Below are 19,455 nucleotides of genomic sequence, written 5' to 3'. Positions count from 1 at the left end.
GTCATCAGGTCTAAAATATCTATTTTATTTTTGTAGATCTTATTGTAAAATCTGTTGCCAGTCCCGCTTTAAGTTTTTGTCGACAAGTTGTTCTGCTGGAATGATTTTTGTATTGATTTCCTCAGGCTTCTCATAAACCTCTCCTGGATGTCTGCAACAATGAACAGTGTCTGAACACATGTTTGTCTTTTTTTTTTTTTTGCATCATGGATCCTTTGTTAGACCACATCTCCACCAAACCATGTACTATATACTGCCTTTTGCTGAAATGAGAAGGTATAGAAATTGACTAATTTGTCCTAAGTTTCTGTGAGTGTGTGAGTGATCCTGTGTGTATATGCCTCCACTATTAGGGCTCGTGCACATGACCGATTTTGTCGCCTGGGTGCTGTCCATGGTTTTCATGGATAGCAATATTATATTCTATGGGGCTGTGCACATGTCTGATTCTTCCTCGGACCACAAAAAAAATCTGAAACATGTGCGATTTTGATCAGAGTGTCGGATCAAAATTGGCAATGCGAGTCTTTGGGTCCGTGAAAAAAAAATCAGGCCACACGCATATAATATCCGAGCAAGGTCCGATTTTCACGGAGTGACAGAATGGAGACGAAGGAGAACCTATTTTTTTTTCCTCTGGACGTCTGAGAAAAACTGATGACACTCTGATCAAACTCCGCTCAGAATTATCTGACCGTTTTTCTCGGATGTGGAGATATCTGTCGTGTGAATTTACCCTTACAATGCTTTGTTGGATCAAATATGTCATATTGGATTTACGCACAACATTACTCCCCTCTGCAAACGTGACTGTCTGGGAACGATACGATTGGCCTCATTCATCTCTTACATAGTGCTGGTAAAAAAAAAAATCTGAGCTCTGAGTGAACCATTATCGGCAACAAAGATAGTTTTGTCTTACGAACCACGGAAAGGAAACAGTTTTGTCTTGAAGGCCCACTCAGGATAAATGCATTTTTAAGCTATGTCCACTGAATTTAATCTTTTAATGTATTTTTTCCCTCATTTCCACAACTGGATGTGATTAAATAAAATGTTCCTGTGCTGAGATAATCTTATAAATGTGCCCCTGCTGTGTACTGTGTAATGGCTGTGTCTGACCGTACAGGATCATGGTTTGATGATACCACATCTCCTGGTCAGGGGAGGAGGGAAAAGAGTATACAGACATTACAGCATGGGATCACAGCTGCTGCTTTCTGTGAGGTAAAATATTTCCCTGCCTGTTTGAAAAAATATTTTACCTCACAGAATCAGCTGCAGTTCCGTGCTGTAATGTCTATTTACTCTTTTTTTCCTCCCTTGACCAGAAACATTGTCACAATTCCTGGCCAGGGGTGGAAACAAAAGAAAGTATACAGACATTACAGGACAGGATCGCAGCTGATTCTTTCTGTGAGGTAAAATATGTTTTCAAACAGGCAGAGAAATGTTTTACCTCACAGCAAGCAGCAGCTGCGATCTCATGCTGTCCTGTCTGTATACTCTTTTGCTTCCTCACCTGCCCAGGAGATGTGGCATGATCAGACCATGTTCCTGCGTGGTGAGATACAGCCATTGCACAGTACACAGCAGTGACACATTTACAGAAACATTTTTTTTAACATGTCCAATTGTGGAACTTATTATTATTCAAATATCTATTGATTAAAATGCACTTTGTTTGTGGGACAACCCCATTAAATTCATTTTTTTCATTGTTTGCAATGCTTTTTTTCCCCATATCAAAATTAGTATTAAAATACAAATTAAAAATCTTGCAATTTTCACACTGACCACTGGGGATATTCTAAGCTCTAACTTTCTATTGTTTCAGGAAACAACACGTGTACATAGCTACAATGAACAGACTCTGACCCTATTATGTTTGATATTGAAGCATCTAATGAACCTATGCAAAGGTCATTGTGAAGGGAGGGGAAGCAGGGTTAGCAGTGTCATGGCCTATTGTGATTGGTGAATCCTGTGCTATCAGCTGTGTATAGAGGTGTTAACTGTAATTTTTAACTGTGCCTGTGATGATAATGAGCTTGCTGAAAACTCTTCCTAAAAGGACAGGAAGTATGCGTCTAAAAAAGCACTGTGAAAAATTGCATAATTACTGATTTTGTTTTTTAATAAAAATCTTACTATGATAAAAAAAATAATTGCTAAAATATATACAACACAAAAGACTTATTTAACCCCTTTACAGCCTGTGCCGTATTTCACAAGGCTGTAACCCCCGGTTCAGTGTGGGCTCCGGCGCTGAACCGGGCACATGTCAGCTGATTCTTACAGCTGACATGTGCCCGCAACAGCCGCGGGTGGAATCGCGATCCACCTGCGGCTGTTAACATGTTAAATGCCACTGTCAATCTCTGACAGCGGCATTTAACATCGCCGCATCGGAAGCGAGTCACTTACCCCGCCCATCGGTGACCCCGTCACATGATCGCATGGGCATAAGAACCCTAGGTCTGCAGCAGACTCCAGTGGTTGTCATGAGCTGATCGCTATGAACGCCCCCTAGTGGTCGGCGCTCATAGCACAGGACCATTTCTGCTGCATAGAGGTGATCTGCTGATCATCTCTATGTAGCAGAGGTGATCAGACAAGTGCTGCTTCTAGTCTCCTATGGAGACTATAGAAGCAAGCAAAAAGTGAAAAAAAAAAATGTTTTTAAAAATATAAAAAAAATTAAAAAAATATAAAAGTTTAAATCACCCCCCTTTCGCCCCATTCAAAATAAAATAATAAAAAAAAACCCCACACACACATATTTGGTATCGCTGCCTTCAGAATCGCCCGATCTCTCAATATAAAAAAAGAATTAATCCGATCGGTAAACGGCGTAACGAAAAAAATTCTAAACACCAGAATTACGTTTTTTGGTCGCCGCAACATTGCAATAAAATGCAATAACGGGCGATCAAAACATCATATCTACCCCAAAATGGTATTAATAAAACCTTCAGCTCGGCATGCAAAAAATAAGCCCTCACCTGGCCCCAGATCCTGAAAAATGGAGACGCTACAGGTCTTGGAAAATAGCGCTTTTTTTTTTTTATTTTAGCAAACTTTGGAATTTTTTTTCACTACTTAAATAAAAAAGAACCTATACATGTTTGGAGTCTTTGAACTCGTAATTACCTGGAGAATAATAATGGCAGGTCATTTTTAGCATTCAATGAACGTCGTAAAAAAAATAAAAGAAAAACATCTGTGGTATTGCACTTTTTTTGCAATTTCACTGCACTTGGAATTTTTTCCCCATTTTCCCATACATGACATGCTAAAACTAGTAATGGCGTTGAAAAGTACAACTTGTCCCGCAAAAAATAAGCCCTCACACGGCCATATTAACCAAAAAATAAAAACGCTATGGCTCTGGGAACAAGGGGAGCAAAAAACGAAAATTCAAAAACGGAAAATCCCAGGGTTGCGAAAGGGTTAAACCTTAGGTTATTTTCTGATGGTAGATTCCATGGAAGTGTGTGTGTCCTTTTTATGCAAGCACATACACGAAGTGATGTCTGTAATGGCGGTAGAATATAGAGTATGGTGGGTTTATATTACTCCTGTCACACTTTTCATTTGTTTTACCTTCTAAGACATTTAAGGGCTCTGTACTGCCATTATTGCCTTCCTGCCTTCCTAAGTGCAGCTCAATTACAGACTAAAATTAATGGTTGTTAATAGGTGAGTTTTTCTGCCCAGCGCTTTTTGTCACTTTTGCATCCACTGGTTTATGTTGCGCGTCTCCCATATGCATCCTACACTTAGGTAAAAGTTTTCATCTTCAAGAATTGACAGCCATACTTAGCAGTAAACTGACAACTGGTTCTACTCTGAAACGTCTGTAATTTCTGCTTTCCACAATTATAAGGCTACGTATTTCATCCTGAGCCTCTGCAATTCCATAACATTTAATGACAACATGAACGCATCATGCAGCGCCATGACAGAAACTTTGACAAACTCCATTATAATTGCAGTAAAAAAAAAAGAAAAAATAGGGTCTTGCTGCAGGAGCTGTTCCAAATACTATGATGGCACCAGGAGATGTATATTTATTTCTAATCAAGAGTGTATTGTATAACACACAATCACTATAAAAATAAATCAAAAAATAAAAAATAACGATAATGTGGCGCCCCTGAGGGTTCAGTCACCACAGAGGTACTGCATCTAACCCAGAGGTGTGGTATCTCACTCTCAGGTAAGGAAGGAGTACGGCCCGGGACCCAAACACCTGCATCCAACACTACACTACTCCAGACCAGCAGGAGGGGCAAGATGCGTCTCTTCCCTGCTGAGCCCTGTCCCTGGCTGGAGTGGGGGGAACCAAAGTAGGGGGAACCATGTAATGGGTGTAGGTGGAGGAAGTAAATCAGGGGAGCACTTGTTAGGAATAGTATAAAGAGGGAAGCCATCTTGGGAGTTGAGTTCAGTCAGGGGAGGACAGTAAGAGGAGCAGGACCTCTGTAGGAGCTCTGCTCAGGAGGAGGGTCTGGCCAGAGAGGCCCAAGACTGAAGAGAGAGAGGAGCAGGAGAAAGGCCCCAGGAACGTGGAAGGGACCCCAGAGGTACGGGTAGTACGCCCGAATCTGCCAGGAGGTGGAGGGGTCAGGTCACACAGAGAGGACCAGTCCCTAAACTAGCGGAATTCTTTAAGCCTCAACTAGGAAACCGGAGGCTGCAGTATTTCAGGTACCTCAGCCACAAGCCACATCTGTCTCACCAAGAAGGTGGCCATAGAGGATCCAGGGGACAGAGAAGACGTCGCCCGGCAAGGTCCACGGTCACTGGATTAGGACACTAGGTGTGAGGTGTAGGGAGACGGCCAGAAGGAAAACACAGAAGGGGGTCCTGTTATGTACTCCAGAGGTACATGAGGGTTGGCTGAGCCCCTGCCCGGTGAACGCAGCACGACGTGGAAAGTTATGATCTGCAGTTGTAACCAGGAGCAAAGTGAGAACTGTGAGTAAATCCGGAAGACTGCACCCCACCGTCTCTGTCAATTATTACTGCTGCGCCATCACCCCCCTGCACTACACTGCACCACGAGTGCTACTTCCATAACAGCAACATCTACACTGCCCTGGAGCTAAGCTCTACCAGTGGAGAGCTGAACCAACTCTGCTGCATTTACACCAGCTCCAGAGGACCTGCTCCGCAGCGGCGGCTCCATATAGCCGCATACCACAGGTGGCGTCACGAACTGTATATAAGAACTTTAATTCCCCTGTGATAAACCCCTTTTGATTGACCGCCCTGGGTCACGGACCGGGTCACCGCCACTGTGACATCTCCCCTAGCAACGACCGGCCCGGCACCGAGTACCCCACGGCCAAGGGGGCGCGTCACTAACATAAGACAAGGTATAAAAATACGCTGCTGTGCACAAATGCCTGCAGCAAGACCACATTTTTTCTTTTTTTTCTCAAATTATTCTCTACTGGGCTAGACTGCCAACCGTGTCAAGGAGGGTTGAGGGCAGCAGTTCGACTGATGATCATTTGTTTCCATGAAAGCTCTGCCTGATGGCACAACTTATCCTGGTGAGCATGATTCCCTCTCGTGTCTTCATACCCTTTCTGAGGATACGACACATGAGGCATCATTTCTTCCTTTTTTCTTTTATACAGTAGGTTGATTTTAACCGGTTCAGGACCGCCCACTGTACATAAACGTCGGCGCTGCCTGGGCTCTGTGCAGCGCCGACGTTTAAAAACGGTGGGTGGTCCCGCAGCGCTCAGGACCCCCAGGGTCCTGCTAGCGCTGCGGTACCGGTTCAGAGCGATAGCTCTGACATGTGGCATCATGGGGACCTGATTGGATCAGGTCCCCATGATGTTAACCTGTTCCTATCTTCTAGATGCCGCGATCCATAGCGATCGCGGCATTTAAAAGATAGGGACAGCCGGTGGTCGGCGATCGGGACCCCCCACATACCTGTCAGCGGCGGGGATCCCGGTGCTGTGACCTCTGACATCATCGAGACCTGATTGGCTCAGGTCTCGATGATGTCAGCGTCACACCAGCCAATCAGAGAGATCACCAGGGAAGTTTGTTTTAGCAACAAACTTTCCCGGGCGATCTGCCTGATAAATGCAGTTTCTCCTCCAATCTCAGTGAGAGAGCAGAGGAGAAACAGTGTGACAAGAGCTGTCAGCCTTGCCACTGTGAAAGTAAAAAAAAATAAAAATAAAAAAGAAAGTAAGAGTTAGGGTTAGTGAGTCTGTCAGATCAGTCAGTCCTGTCAGATCAGTCCAGTCAGATCTGTCAGTCAGTCAGTCCTGTCAGATCAGTCCAGTCAGATCTGTCAGTCCTGTCAGATCTGTCAGTCAGTCAGTCCTGTCAGATCTGTCAGTCAGTCCTGTCAGATCTGTCAGTCAGTCAGTCCTGTCAGATCTGTCAGTCAGTCAGTCCTGTCAGATCTGTCAGTCAGTCAGATCTGTCAGTCAGTCAGTCCTGTCAGATCTGTCAGTCAGTCAGATCTGTCAGTCAGTCAGTCCTGTCAGATCAGTCAGTAAGTCAGTCCTGTCAGATCAGTCAGTCCTGTCACATCAGTCAGTCAGTCCTGTCAGATCAGTCCGGTCAGTCCAGTCCGGTCCCGTCCTTTCAGTCCGGTCCGTTCAGTCCAGTCAAAAAATATAAAAATAAAATGGCCCGTCAGACTTATACCGCAGAGGAGGTGTATGCCCTGCTGTGTTCTGACACTGATGACAGCGCAATCTCAGATGGAGATATGGATTTTGAGGGCTTTAGTAGCGGCGACACTGAGAGCCCAGAAATAAGCAGTGATTCTGTTCCATCCTCAAGCCCAAGGACCAGTACAGCAATAGGGGCAAATAGCGCTACTGGAGAAACATCTCCAAATCAGGGAACACTGCCCAGTACAAGCGCTGTCCCTGCTATTAGTGAATTGGCGCACGCCAGTGTACAAGGGGCGTTGCCACATGATCTAGCATTTCCCAGATGGGAGGCTTCAGATTCGGCTGCTCCATTCAGCCCTGATTTCAACGCCATTCCTGGTATAAATGTGGAGGTGGAAGATTTTGGACCAATTCATTTTTTTAATTTGTTTTTTACAGACAGCTTGCTAGAGCATATTGTCATGCAAACAAATTTATACGCGTCCCAATTCATAAGCCAGAATCCCCGATCTTACTATGCTAGGGCAAATTTATGGACACCAACTAATGTCCCGGAAATAAAAAAAATTTTAGGACTTACATTTGCCATGGGGCTTGTTAAAAAACCGAGCATTCGATTCTACTGGTCCAACCACCCTGTTCAAGCCACCCCTATGTTTTCAGTCATTCTGCCTAGGACCCGTTATGAAATGCTCATGCGGTTTTGGCATTTTAACGACAATAGTCAATGCCTGCCCAGAAATGCCCCAGAACATGACAGGTTATATAAAATTAGACCCATCACTTAAAATTTGTCAGAAAAATTCTTAAGCCTCTACACCCCAACACAAAATATTTCTATAGACGAGTCCCTTGTAAAATTCAAAGGAAGACTGCACCTCAAGCAATTTATCCCATCTAAAAGGGCAAGGTTTGGAATAAAGCTCTATAAAATGTGCGAAAGTTCAACCGGATACACATCCGCTTTTCGCATATATGAGGGGAAAGATAGCCAACTAAACCCACCAGGATGCCCTACTTATCTGGGGACATCTGGAAAAATTGTTTGGGAGCTGATAAGTCCATTTTTTCAAAAAGGCTACAATCTATATGTGGACAATTATTACACCAGCATACCCCTATTTAAAAGTCTGGTTGAACACAACATCGGGGCTTGTGGGACCATCCGTAAAAACCGTCAGGGGTTTCCACAACCATTGGTCAACCAAAAGTTTCAAAAGGGGCAGTCAGGGGCTGTACGCAACGGAGAGCTGCTTGCCCTGAAATATAGGGATAAGAGGGATATTTTTGTCCTCAGCTCGATCCACACAGATGCCACAAGGGCCACTGTAGAACTAGGATCCACCACTCCGAAGCAAAAACCTGTGTCAGTCATTGACTACAACAAACACATGGGGGGTGTGGACCTTGCAGACCAGGTTCTACAGCCATACCAGGTATCAAGAAAGTCCTATACCTGGTATAAAAAGTTGGTTATTTATTTGTTTCAGGTGGCCACATACAATTCTTTTGTGTTGTACAAAAAAGCAGGAAATTCAGATCCTTTTCTTGATTATCAAGAAAAGGTAATTGAAAATCTTGTCTTTCAAAGTGTTAGCCCCGCTCATCCATTAGAATCTGAGGATGTGAAAAGACTCACTGAGCGACATTTTATTGCACTTATTCCAGCAACAGAAACAAGAAGGAACCCCCAGAAAAGATGTCGTGTATGTACTAAGAGAGGAATGAGGCGTGATACCCGCTACTATTGCCCACAATGCCCATCATTGCCAGCCTTATGCGTCACTGACTGCTTTAAAATCTTCCACACAGAACCACGTTTTTAAACTGTAAAAATGTATCCCAATTTGTCATTCAAACATTTGGTTCATTTAGTGAATGACACATTCGAGTAGAGCTCACTTAATTTCCAGGGGGGGTTCTCCAGAATCTAAACCTTCCATTGCGTGCTTGTTTCTGGAAAACATCCATTGAGTTAAAATGGTCACTAAACCCATAGATGAATTCCCAGAGGGGTTTCATTTCCAAAATGGGGTCACTTCAGGGGGGATTCTTTAGCTCTGGTACTCTGAAAAGTGCCAGAACAGCATAATCCCCCCTGAAGTGACCCCATTATAGAAATGACACCTCTGTGGGAATTCATCTATGGGTTTAGTGACCATTTACCTATCTACTTATTTTCCCACCACTAGATTAATTTATACAGAGGAGTAGATTGTAAAATTCGGTCACTTGTTGTGGGTTTCCTCTGTTTAAGTGACGCGCCCCTGGGCCTGTGTCGCGCTGCGTTGTGCACGCGGGAGCTTACCCGGAGCCGGATCTGTTGAGGGTTGTAGTCTCGTGGCGGTGACCCGGTCCGTCAGCACTTGGTCCGGGTACCCGTGTGGACGGCAGAAGTGCTGCTGGAAGGCTCTAGCTGCTGTTTGAGCCGTTAAGTCCTTGACGGGGACGACAACCAAGAACCGGGAGTAATGATCCACGATGGTTAACGCGTAGACGTAGCCACTTCTGCTTGGGGTCAGTTTTACATGATCCAAGGCTACCAGTTCCAACGGCTGCCGGGTGACGATGGACTGCAGGGGAGTCTTCTGGCTGGCACGGTCCTTCCTCCTCAGGTTGCACGGGCCACAGTCTCTGCACCACCTCTCGATGGTTCCCCTCATGCCTACCCAATGGAACCGCCCGCGCAGCAGGAACTCCAGCTTCTTCCATCCGAAATGCCCAGCTCCATCGTGGTATGCCTCCATCACCATGGCTGCGTCTCGTCGTGGCACCACTACTTGCCAGATTAGTTCATGCGTCCGGGAGTTAACCATCCTGCGGCACAACTTCCCCTTGTAAAGGAACAGTCTACTCTTTTCTGCCCACAGTTGCTTGGCTTCCTCCGGAGCGTCTGGGTCAAGGCGAGCCTCTGGCCGAGTCAGCATCTCCTTCACCAGCCGGACGGCAGGGTCACTGTCTTGCGTTTCCGCCCAGTTGTAGTGAGGTAAGGGGTTAAGCGTAGCGCCTTGCTTACTCCTTACCCGATGGGAATACTGGATAGTCCCATGACGGTGAAACGCGGGGAGTTCGACTTCTTCCAGTCCCTCTGGATCTTCTCCTACGTCCGGTAGGTTTGGCATCCTGGACAGGGCGTCCGCGTTGGTATTGGAGCGTCCTGCCCGGTATTTGATGGTGAACTCGTAGTTGGACAGGCAGGCCATCCATCTCTGCTCTAGGGCACCGAGTCTTGCCGTGTCCAGGTGTGTCAACGGGTTGTTATCCGTGTACACGACGAACCGGGAAGAAGCGAGGTAGTGCTTAAAGCGTTCGGTGACTGCCCACACCACTGCCAGGAACTCTAGCTTAAATGAGCTGTAATTCTCAGGGTTTCTTTCGGTGGGTCGCAGTTTTCGGCTGGCGTAAGCGATTACTCGCTCCTTCCCCTGCTGGATCTGGGACAACACGGCTCCTAGCCCGATGTTACTTGCGTCGGTGTAGAGGATAAAGGGCTGGCTGTAATCCGGGTACGCCAGGATTTCATCCCCCGTGAGGGCCATCTTCAGCTGGCGGAAGGACTCTTCTTCCAACTTCTCCCATCTGAAGGGCGGCTTCTGGTTCTTGGCCTTCCGGGACTGGCCTATCAGGAGGTCCTGCATAGGAGCTGCCTTTTTGGTGAAGCCGGGGATGAACCTGCCGTAGTAGCCTACCAACCCGAGGAACTGCCGCACTTCCTTTACACTGGAGGGACTTGGCCATTCCTTAATTGCGGTGATCTTATCAGGGTCGGGAGCCACTCCGTCAGCGCTCACCACGTGTCCCAGGTACTGCACCTTTGGTTTCAGGAGGTGACACTTGGAGGGTTTCACCTTTAGGCCGTAGCTTGCCAGAGCTTCGAACACTTCCGCCAGGTGTTTCAGGTGGTCCTCATAAGTCTTAGAATATACGATGACATCGTCCAGGTACAACAGGCCCGTCTCGAAGTTTCTGTGGCCCAGACAGCACTCCATTAATCGTTGGAAGGTTCCTGGTGCGTTGCAGAGTCCGAACGGCATACAGGTAAACTCGCTAAGTCCCATCGGGGTGGTGAATGCGGTCTTCTCCCGGTCCGCCTCTGCTACAGGAACCTGCCAGTACCCACTAGTGAGATCCAAGGTAGAGAAGAAGTTAGCAGATCTTAAAGCAGCCAAAGACTCCTCTATCCTTGGTAAGGGGTACGCATCCTTGTGTGTGATACTGTTGATTTTCCGGTAATCTACACACATCCTCATGGTGTTGTCTTTCTTTTTGACTAAGACTAGTGGAGCTGCCCAGGGGCTACAGCTATCCCTGATCACCCCAGCCTCCTTCATGTCTCTAAGCATCCCCTTGGCGTGTTGGTAGTGTGCAGGGGGTACGGGTCGATACCTCTCTTTTATGGGAGGATGGTCTCCCGTGGGGATGTGGTGTTCTACCCCCTTGACTCGCCCGAAGTCTAACGGGTGTTTACTAAACACTCTCTCGTACTCTTGAACCACCCGATAGACTCCCTGTTTCTGGTGTGAGGGAGTGGAGTCAGTACCCAAATGTAGTTGCTGACACCAGTCCTCCATTGTTTTCTTAGAGCCGTTACCTTCCTCCGGGTGAGATGGAGGCAAGGGTTCCACAGATTGTATAGCATTTTGGTTAATGGTATATAATTTGGCTAGCGTGGCATACCGGGGCAGGTACACTTCCCTCTTCCCGATATTTATTATGCGAACGGGCACCCTCCCATGGCGTACATTAACCACCCCCCGTGCTGTCAAGATGGTGGACCTACTGTCCGAGTAAACTGGTTCTACCATTGCCTGGTAATCTCTACCTCTCAGACCAATAGCTGCCCGGCACCAAATCATCATTTCACTTTTTGGGGGCATGGCAATAGGGAAAGGGTCACACATTCTCACGCTACCAATCTCACCGCCGGAGAGTTCCACCTGTTGCCGTCGCATCAGTGCCCGGATCTCTTTTTGGAGCACTCGCTGCTCGCCGGAGCTGGCGTTCTTGGCAACCTGCTGTAAAAGGAAAATCACCTCTGCAAGACAATTTTCAATTACATTAGTTCCTAGAGTTATCTTTGGGTGACTCTCGTGTTTGTCAATGTCTACAATGATCAGTCCCTGTGCTGCCAGTTCGACTCTACCGATTTTAATGGTCACCTCTTTAAATCCAATCTGTGGCACGGGCTGACCATTGCTGGCGATGATACTCAAGTCGTCGTCAGGGTAGCGGGTGATATCCGAGTCATTCCAGTACTGCTTGAAAAGCACGTACGGGATGGTGGTGACCTGTTAACCGGTGTCCAGTAGGGCACTCATAGGAATGCCATCCAGTACCACGGGTAAGACTGGACGTCCTCCCACATATTTGTCGCGCCAGTTCGATGGGCCTGGTGATCTTTTTCCTGGGGGTTGGCCCTCTACCCCAGGTTGTGCCAGTTTAAAGGACAGTACCTTGCCATATGTCCGGGTTGATTGCAGCGGCGGCAGATGGGTCGTCCGTCCTCGTTGTATCGGTCGCTGGGTCTCCCTCTGGCCGGTGGGGTCCTCCTTGGTCGACGCCACGGGATGTCCTCCGGTCCGGATGCCAGCTGGATCTTCCCTGGAGTGGAAACCTGTAAAGACTGCACAGTTCGGGTTAGCGCAGCAACACTTTTAGCTAGCTCTTGGACATGATGGTGCAGGTCTGGAGCCGGGTCATTGTTCAAAGCCTGCGAATCAGCTCCCACAGGCCCTGCCGACAAGGGTGCCGCCTCCTGGTGGTAAGTGGTAGTGGGGCGTCTGTGGGTCACAACGCCACCTGGTGCCGGTTCTCTTAGCACCCGGATGGCTCTGTCCTTGAACTGTGCAAATCCCAGATGAGGGTCCTGTAAGGCCATTGCCCGCAACTGGGTTCGGTGGGCATTGCAATATAAACCCTCTATAAATTGTTCAGTCAACAGCCTGTCCTCGTCTCCCACGCCGTCAGGGTCGGTCTGCTTAATGGCTCTCAGGGCCTCTTGTAGGTTCAGGGCATAGTCCCTTATACTCTCGTATGCTCGCTGCTTGCACCCGTAGAATCTAAGCTTGATCTCGGCTGAGGTGCGGGTATCAAAGGTGTCCCTCAGCCGGGTTAGTATCCCTGCGACAGTCCTCCCCCCAGGTGGCCAGGACTTTACCTCCCTTCGGGCTGCCCCAGTTAATTGGGCCACCAGGATGCTCACTTTTTGCTCTTCTGTGAGGGGGTACACCTGGAAGAGGCTATCCAGCTTTTCTCTAAAGTCATGCAGGGTATGTGACTCCCCTGAGTACTGGGGTAGCCAGGCCGCTCCCGGGATATAGGGCATGGTGAAAGGCATGACTGCAGCAGCGGTGGCGCTGGCGGGGGTTGAGGCAGTGAAGCTCTCCTCCGTATCCGACATCCTCCTCCCCCCTAGTGGACCGTGGCCTACCTTGCGATGATCCTCTTCCGTAGGCCGCGGCTCCGCAGTAGATCGTCAGGGTTGAGGACCTTCCGTCGCGCTCCTGTGACGTCGGCGTCTGCTGGGCTCCTTCCAGGACCTTACGCGACGTCCGGACGTGAGGCGGGGCTTCAGTTCTCGCGCGCTTTCGGAGTCCACGCCCCTCTTCTTCCCGCGCGACGTCTTCAAGATGGCGTCCAACGGCGGGAAAACTCCACGGAAGGCGGGAAGAAGGCTGAAAATGGCGCCGGATGGCGGGAATCTTCACCGATGGCGGGAAGAAGGCTGAAGATGGCGCCGGATGGCGGGAATCTTCACCACAGGTAAGTTTGAACAGTCTTTTTCAGGCACGCAGTACCCGGTGGTTGCGGGCACGAAATCCTGCCGACTACGCCAAAAGTTGACGCGCCCCCTGGGCCATATTCAGGGGATACCCGGAGCCGGATCTGGATAGAGGTAGTAGTCCTTGTGGCGGTGACCCGGTCCGTGCCCAGGGTGTCAAACTAAGTGGCAGTCTATGGCAGTAGATGTTAACTTGATCGACTACGCCACCCGTTGAGTGCGGCTTTGAAGCCGCCGCTGCAGAACAGTCCACTGAGGCCAGGTGTATAAGGATGTGCAGCGTGGTGGTATAACCCCCAACGGGAGGGGTATGGCCTCAGGGCAGCAGGGATAGATGATGGGGGTGATGGTGGTACACGGGCGCAACAAAGACAACTCGGAGTCTTGGTGGTGCAGTTCAGGGTCTTTACTCACGGTTACTTGGTTACTGCTCCAGGCCACCGCTGCAGAGGTGGCCGCCTGCGTCGCGCTGTGCTCACCAGGTGAGGGGCTCGGTTAACTCCCAGGTCTTTCTGGAGTGCTTTGCAGGACCCCCTTTATGTCCCCTGTTTCTGGTCTTCAACCCCACTAGTGACCACGCTTATGTCCAGCTGCCTCGGACCTTCTTGGTTGGCAAACGTTGGCCTGCGTTTCCCATGTCCTATGTGGTGCCTTTCTAGCGGGTGTGGCGAGGGGCTGCTCCACATGTAATGTCGCAGCCTCCGGTTCTTAGTTGAGGGTAGTTTCTCTCCTCCACTAATTTGGGATCCGGTTCCCATCTTCTTGACCTGACCCCCCCTACTCAGGTAGCGGCGGGCGTGTGGTGGCTACCAGCCAGTCCACACCCCTGGGGTCCCCTCTGTCCTTCCTGGAGCCCAGTCTGCTCCTCTTCCTCCTTCTTCCCTCCTCCAGGCTCAGGCCTCCTGACAGGGCCTGCCTGTGGAGCAGAGCCCATAAAGCAGCTCTGCTCCCTGTCTTCTCCTCTCTCAACTCCCTCCCTTTCCAAGATGGTGCCTCCCTTATACTCCTGTACAGAGTGCACCCAGGATCTACTTCCCCCACGCACACACTACCGGGTTCCCTTCTCTAGGTGTTCCCTCCCCCCACTCCAGCCAGGGACATGCTCACTCGTGCCTGCATAACTAATGGGAGCACCGTCGAGCTGTCCCCCGGAAATGTGGTGTAGTGCATGTGGGTGTTAGGGTCCTGAGCCACACTCCATCCTTACCTGGAAGTGAGATATCGCACATCTGGGTGAGATGCAATACCTCTGTAGCAACCGAACCCTCGGGGTGCTACATAGGCACCTCAGGGGCTCTCCAAATGCAACATGGCGTCCGCTATCCATTCCAGTCAAATTTCCATTCCAAAAGTCAAATGGCGCTCCTTACCTTCCAAGCCATGCCGTGCGCCCAATCAGTGGCTTTGCACCACATATGGGGTATCAGCGTGCTCAGGAGAAATTGCACAACACATTTTGGGGTCCATTTTTTCTGGCTGCCCTTGTGAAAATTAAAAATTTGAGGCTAAAGTAGCAGTTTTCTGTTAAAAATGTGTTTTTTTATTTTCACACTTCAACATTATAAAATTCTGTGAAGCCCCTGGGGGTTCAAGGTGCTCACCACACATCTAGATAAGTTCCTTGAGGGGTCTAGTTTCCAAAATGGGGTCACTTGTTGGGGGTTTCCTCTGTTTAGACACCTCTGGGGCTCTCCAAATGCAACATGGCGTCCGCTATCCATTCCAGTCAAATTTCCATTCCAAAAGTCAAATGGCGCTCCTTACCTTCCAAGCCATGCCGTGCACCCAAACAGTGGCTTTGCACCACATATGGGGTATCAGCGTGCTCAGGAGAAATTACACAACACATTTTGGGGTCCATTTTTTCTGGCTGCCCTTGTGAAAATTAAAAATTTGAGGTTAAAGTAGCAGTTTTGTGAAAAAAAGTTAAATGTTCATTGTTTTCTTCCACATTCCAAAAATTCCTGTGAAGCACCTGAAGGGTTAATAAACTTCTTGAATGTAGTTTTGAGCACCTTGAGGGGTGCAGTTTTTAGAATGGTATCACTTTTGGGTATTTTCTGTCATAAAGGCTCCTCAAAGTCACTTCAAATAAGATGTGGTCCCTAAAAAAAATGTTTTTGTAAATTTTGTTGTAAAAATGAGAAATCGCTGGTCAACTTTTAACCCTTATAGCTTCCTAACAAAAAAAAATTTTGGTTCCAAAATTGTGCTGATGTGAAGTAGACATGTGGGCAATGTTATTTATTAACTATTTTGTGTGATATATCTCTCTGATTAAAGGGCATGAAAATTCAAAGTTTGAAAATTGCAAAATTTTCAAAATTTTCGCCAAATTTCCGATTTTTTCACAATCAAACGCAAGTGATATCAAAGAAATTTTACCACTATCATGAAGTACAATATGTCACAAAAAAACAATCTCAGAATCAGGGGGATCCGTTGAAGCGTTCCAGAGTAATTACCTCATAAAGTGACAGTGGTCAGAATTGAAAAAATTGGCCCGGTCACGAAGGCAAAAACAGGCTCTGGCGCGAAGTGGTTAATACATCATTATAAGTCAATGAGTCCTGCGCTAACTGTTGGAAATCTTGCACACAGTGGGAGATTTAACAATGAACATAAGCACCAATGAATAAAGCCTAATATAGAATAATAATATAATATATATATATATATATATATATATATATATATATATACAGTACAGACCAAAAGTTTGGACACACCTTCTCATTTAAAGATTTTTCTGTATTTTCATGACTTTGAAAATTGTACATTTACACTGAAGGCATCAAAACTATGAATTAACACATGTGGAATTATATACTTAACAAAAAAGCGTGAAACAACTTTAAATATGTCTTATATTCTAGGTTCTTCAAAGTAGCCACCTTTTGCTTTGATGACTGCTTTGCACACTCTTGGCATTCTCTTGATGAGCTTCAAGAGGTAGTCACCGGAAATGGTCTTCCAACAATCTTGAAGGAGTTCCCAGAGATGCTTAGCACTTGTTGGCCCTTTTGCCTTCACTCTGCTGTCCAGCTCACCCCAAACCATCTCGATTGGGTTCAGGTCTGGTGACTGTGGAGGCCAGGTCATCTGGCGTAGCACCCCATCACTCCCCTTCTTGGTCAAATAGCCCTTACACAGCCTGGAGGTGTGTTTGGGGTCATTGTCCTATTGAAAAATAAATGGTGGTCCAACTAAACGCAAACCGGATGGAATAGCATGCCGCTGCAAGATGCTGTGGTAGCCATGCTGGTTCAGTATGCCTTCAATTTTGAATAAATCCCCAACAGTGTCACCAGCAAAGCACCCCCACACCATCACACCTCCTCCTCCATGCTTCACGGTGGGAACCCGGCATGTAGAGTCCATCCGTTCACCTTTTCTGCGTTGCACAAAGACACAGTGGTTGGAACCAAAGATCTTAAATTTGGACTCATCAGACCAAAGCACAGATTTCCACTGGTCTAATGTCCATTCCTTGTGTTCTTTAGCCCAAACACGTCTTGTTGCCTGTCCTTAGCAGTGGTTTCCTAGCAGCTATTTTACCATGAAGGCCTGCTGTACAAAGTCTCCTCTTAACAGTTGTTGAAGAGATGTGTCTGCTGCTAGAACTCTGTGTGGCATTGACCTGGTCTCTAATCTGAGCTGCTGTTAACTTGTGATTTCTGAGGCTGGTGACTCGGATAAACTTATTCTCAGAAGCAGAGGTTGACTCTCGGTCTTCCTTTCCTGGGGTGGTCCTCATGTGAGCCAGTTTCTTTGTAGCGCTTGATGGTTTTTGCAACTGCACTTGGGGACACTTTCAAAGTTAATCCAGTTTTTCGGACTGACTGACCTTCATTTCTTAAAGTAATGATGGCCACTCGTTTTTCTTTACTTAGCTGCTTTTTTTTTGCCATAATACAAATTCTAACAGTCTATTCAGTAGGACTATCAGCTGTGTATCCACCAGACTTCTGCACAACACAACTGATGGTCCCAACCCCATTTATAAAGCAAGAAATCCCACTTATTAAACCTGACAGGGCACACCTGTGAAGTGAAAACCATTTCCGGTGACTACCTCTTGAAGCTCATCAAGAGAATGCCAAGAGTGTGCAAAGCAGTCATCAAAGCAAAGGTGGCTACTTTGAACAGCCTAGAATATAAGACATATTTTCAGTTATTTCACACTGTTTTGTTAAGTATATAATTCGACATGTGTTAATTCATAGTTTTGATGCCTTCAGTGTGAATGTACAATTTTCATAGTCATGAAAATACAGAAAAATCTTTAAATGAGAAGTTGTGTCCAAACTTTTGGTCTGTACTGTATATATATATATATATATATATATATATATATATATATATATATATAACATGACATGCAGAAGTAGTGCTGGTGCAGAGTGTGACATGCAGAAGTAGCGATGTTGATTTAAAAGCATTCAGCAACTATTAGAAGTAGCACAAACATAGGAGACAGGAAGTGTTGAGCTCCAGAAGCATCCAGCAACTAGAGGGGTTAACACAGTCACAGGAGAAGGTGAGTGTTTTAGCAGAGCCCCAGGGAGATTGTGGGGAAGTTGTTTACTGTCTGGCTGGAGCCGAAGAGAAAGGTGGTGTGTGTGTTCTGTATCTCACAGAAGATCCCCTGCAAGTGAAAAGGATTCAAGTCAGGAGTGAAGCTAAGCACAGGTCAGGTAGAGTTCCTGAACTAACAGAGCAGAGTATTGTCAGGCAGAAAGATAAGGACTGGAAGAAATGGTGTCACAGGGATCATCTCCCTCAGCAAACCCTCCCCCCTCCTTCATCTCACTGTGCTGTAAAGAATGCTGTGTTCATTAATGCGCCTTTGCATTAGCACTGTGCTGTCCTGTACTACTGGGAAGACTGATGCTGTGCTGCTAAGGAAACTGTACTGTTTATCACTGGAGCCTGTTGCTCGTAAGACTTAACTTGTACTGGCTGTGCGGCTTCCTATTAAACGCTACTGTTCTACCATTTATGAGGACTCTTGGCAAGTGTGTCTGGTCAGCAGGTGAAACAACCTACGTGTCTGTGCCTGAGGGTCAATACCCCTGTGTGCCTAAGAGAAGCTGCAGCACATGGTCTATGGTCACCCTGAGTAACAGTTCCCCCAGGATTTTAAATAATTCATGTAACCTGTCTCGCCCCTATCTGAACCTAGCAGTGTGCGTGTAACAATAATATAATAATAAAACAGTGGGTTGTATTGATCAATACTGTCTAATTTTTAGACCATGCAAAATTAGACTAGATAAATGTAAATGTATCAAAGTAGTTCATGCTGGATTATTTTTACCATAATTTTACACCTATTAGAGCTCAAAAATACATCCGTGCAACATTGTCCAAACATGGACCACAATGCACTGACTGACAGCAGGTCTCCTGAGCTGAGAGTAACAGTCTCATAGAAATATGTGAAGCTGTCACGCTCAGGTGGGGAAATCGTGCTTTGCGGTTCCGTGCTCGGACCATGTTTTACTGATGCATGCATGAGCATGTATGAATTGACTCATCCACTCATCAGTAGAGATGAGTGAACCCGAAGGTAAATGTTCGGGGTTCGTACTGGACAGTTAGTGTCCGATGCAAAACAGCAAACACTGACTTCTCCCGGAAGTCTGTTGCAATGTTCGGAGTTCCGGGGGAAGTCTGTTGAGGAAAGATTTTTTCCAGCACAAAAGTTTGGATCCCTATTGTTTTCAATGGGGTTCAGGTTCTGGTAAATTTTGGGTACCAGAACCAAATTTTGGAATAAAGTTTGGGTCGGGTACCAGAAGCTGAACTTCCCTGGGTCCTCTCAGCCCTACACATTAGTTTTTCACGTACGAGTGCTCTCCATGTTTTTCACGGATACCATTCATACCCATGATGGTCTATAGGGCTTTTTACGTGTCCGTGATTTTTTGCGGATTGAGTGGTCAATGCCAAATCAAAGAAACATGTCTGATGTTGATTTGAGTTTGGGCTCAAACTAGGCAAAGAAAT

General features: G+C 47.0%; 1 protein-coding gene across 2 annotated transcripts in view; it reads right to left on the bottom strand.

Moving 5' to 3' along the window:
• The window catches only part of CACNA1I (calcium voltage-gated channel subunit alpha1 I), a 737,039-nt gene that overhangs the window by 85,136 nt on the left and 632,448 nt on the right, over nucleotides 1-19,455 (bottom strand). The gene's annotated exons all lie outside the window — the stretch shown is intronic.

The sequence above is a fragment of the Phyllobates terribilis genome, unplaced genomic scaffold (genome assembly GCF_046119375.1).
Source record: "Phyllobates terribilis strain yellow unplaced genomic scaffold, ASM4611937v1 Scaffold_8__6_contigs__length_399053987, whole genome shotgun sequence".
Classification (NCBI taxonomy): Eukaryota; Metazoa; Chordata; class Amphibia; order Anura; family Dendrobatidae; genus Phyllobates; species Phyllobates terribilis.
The sequence above is the reverse complement of the archived record's forward strand: the minus strand, read 5'-3'. Positions and strand labels throughout refer to the sequence as shown.